We start from the raw sequence: 2,713 nt of genomic DNA, 5'->3' as shown, positions 1-2,713 counted from the left end.
AGGGATGGAGCCCCTGGGATAAAGCCATTGATGTGGGGTGCATCCCAGCTCCGGAGGGATGGAGCCCCTGGGATAAAGCCATTGATGTGGGATGCATCCCAACTCCAGAGGGATGGAGCCCCTGGGATAAAGCTGTCGGTGTGGGATGAGCCCCAGCTCCAAAGGGATGGAGCTCTTTGGATAAAGCCGTTGGTGTGGGATGTAGCCCAGCCCCAGAGGGATGGAGCCCCTGGGATAAAGCCATCGGTGTGGGATGTATCCCAGCTCCGGACGGATGGAGCCATTGGCATCAGGTGCATCCCGGCTCCGGAGCTGCCCCATCACAGGCATGTGCCAATGTCCAGCACCTCCTTGAAGAGGGATCAGGGCTGATCCGCTGCCTTGGGCTCATCCTTTGGGATGACACTTTCCAATGCCACCCTCCGGCTCCAAACCCGCTGCAATCTCTGAGTTTTCTCTTAGGATGCACCCGACACAGGGAATGGATCCCAAACTCTTCCCCAGCCTCAGTGTCCCCCTGCACCCCGTGCCTCAGTTTCCCCACAGGCAAACCTGGATGAGGCTGTGCCTGAACAAACACAAATCCCTCTGCCAGAGGGCTCAGCCAGGCCCAGCCCAGGCCCCTCCACGTTCCAGGTGAGAAATCCCTTGAACAACCCAACCCTGTAGGGCCAGGAGAACACAAAAGGCTCCTGTTGCTGTCCCCTGCTCGCCGCTCCAGCCGCCCGGAGAGCACCAGGCTCTGGTGGGAGCAAATTAGATCAGGAGAGCAGAGCGCTAATGGGATCATTTCCAATGCAACACACACAGGGATAATCCGCCGCAAAGGAAGCGGAGCGCGCTCCTCAGCCCGAAGGGAGGATTCGCTTTCCCCTGCCCGTGATTTTACCCCTTATCTCTCTGCACAATCTGTTTCTGCCCGTAGCAGGTCCTGGGTTGGGGGCTCAGGGGGTGCCTGGTGCTGAGATGAGCTGGGCTGGAGGCTGGGTTTGAGTGCTGGAGCTTGTGGCTGCCACAGCTGAGCTGGCCTTGGCACAGCCACAGCATCCTTGGCAGGGCCACAGCATCCTTGGCAGGGCCACAGCATCCTCAGTATCACCACAGTGCCCTCAGCACAGCCACAGCACCCTTGGTACCACCACAGCATCCTTGGCAGGGCCACAGCATCCTCAGTATCACCACAGCATCCTTGGCACCACCACAGTGCCCTCAGCACCACCACAGCATCCTTGGTGCCACCACAGCACCCTTGGTACCACCACAGCATCCTCAGTATCACCACAGTGCCCTCAGCACCACCACAGTGCCCTCAGCACAGCCACAGCGCCCTTGGTACCGCCACAGCATCCTTGGCAGGGCCACAGCATCTTCGGCACCACCACAGTGCCCTCAGCACCACCACAGTGCCCTCAGCACAGCCACAGCATCCTTGGTGCCACCACAGCACCCTTGGCATGGCCATGGCACCCTCAGCACTACCACAGCATCTCTGGCATGGCCACAGCACCCTTGGTGCCACCACAGCGTCCTCGGTACCACCACAGTGCCCTCAGCATGGCCGCAGCACACTCGGCATGGCCACAGCATCCTTGGTGCCACCACAGGACCTCTGATGCCACCACAACATCCTTGGTGCCACCACAGAACCTCTGATGCCACCACGGAACCTCTGATGCCACCACAGCACCCCCGATGCCACCACAGCACCCTCATCCCGACGCTGAATCCGCAGCCCCGCTGCTGCCCCTGCCCCGGCTCCCCCTTCCCGGCAGCGCGGGGGGACTCAGGGAACGGCACCGGTTTTCCCTTCAAACACGCATTTCCCTCTTCCCCTCCATGTATTTATTCCCTGTATCCCAAGCCGGCGGGATCCTCGGAGCCATCCACCGTGACGCCGCATCCAAGCCCCCTCCTGCCGTGCCATGGGAACGCGTTCCCGAGCTCCCGGGGCAGCGCCGCAGCCCCCGCAGCGCTTACCGCGACCACGCTCCGTCCTTGCGGGGATCAAAAACCACCGGCAGCGCCGGGAAGTTCCCCGGAGAGCCAGCCCCGGATCCCGAGGGACGCACGGAGCCCCCGGACACCGGCGGGAGCCGTGTCATGGCTGGAGCATCCCCCAGCGCCGATGGAGGAGCACAAGCGGCAGGAAAAACGGGATCCCTGTTGCGTTTGGATCGCGGCGGCGCGGGGGCCGAGCTCTGCCCTCCCCGCTCGTGGCACCCCAAAAAAATATTTTAAAAAAAGAGGAGATGGAGGCGGCTTACCGGCCCTGCGCCGGGGAGGAGGAGGAGGCTCAGCTCAGCTTCGCAGCCCCATCCCGGCCGGATCCAGAGGGTGCCAGGGCGGGTGAATCTTTCCAGGGTTCTGGAGAGCCGGGGCTGCGCTGGCGCTGCTTCAGCATCTCCCTCAGCATCTCCATGGTTACACGGCTGACCCAGTTCTCCTCCCAGCCCCGAGCAGGGGCACAGTGGTCCAGCGGGGTGGGATGTGCTGGGAGCATCCCTGGGCCGGGATTCAGAGAGCTGATGACTCCCCTGGATCCCTCTAGACAGATCCAGATGCCATGGAGCTGCTGGGAGTGGTAGGGCTGGGAAAAGTGGGGCTCGAGGCAGGACAGGGTGGCCGCAGGAGGGAATGGATCCCGGTGACCCCAGGAGAGGAAGGATCCCGGTGACCCCAGGAGGGGATGGATCCTGGTGATCCCAGGAGGGGA

At 62.7% G+C, this 2,713-nt stretch overlaps 1 protein-coding gene across 4 annotated transcripts in view; it reads right to left on the bottom strand.

The window, feature by feature from the left end:
• Nucleotides 1-2,713, bottom strand: part of RIMS3 (regulating synaptic membrane exocytosis 3) — a 15,828-nt gene that overhangs the window by 6,405 nt on the left and 6,710 nt on the right. The window contains exon 1 of one of the 4 annotated variants that reach the window (XM_042015564.1): nt 2,265-2,707. The exons of 2 other annotated variants lie outside the window; for them this stretch is intronic. The gene's annotated coding sequence lies outside the window, so the exon portion shown is untranslated. Of the gene's footprint in view, nt 1-1,977; nt 2,232-2,264; nt 2,708-2,713 lie in introns of those variants that run through there. One more of the 4 variants, XM_042015565.1, reaches the window with a different exon arrangement.

This window comes from Corvus kubaryi, unplaced genomic scaffold, assembly GCF_017639235.1.
Source record: "Corvus kubaryi isolate FWS band 111438036 unplaced genomic scaffold, C.kubaryi_AGA036_p1.0 split3-37304, whole genome shotgun sequence".
Taxonomy (NCBI): domain Eukaryota; kingdom Metazoa; phylum Chordata; class Aves; order Passeriformes; family Corvidae; genus Corvus; species Corvus kubaryi.
This window is presented reverse-complemented; position numbering and strand designations above follow the sequence as displayed.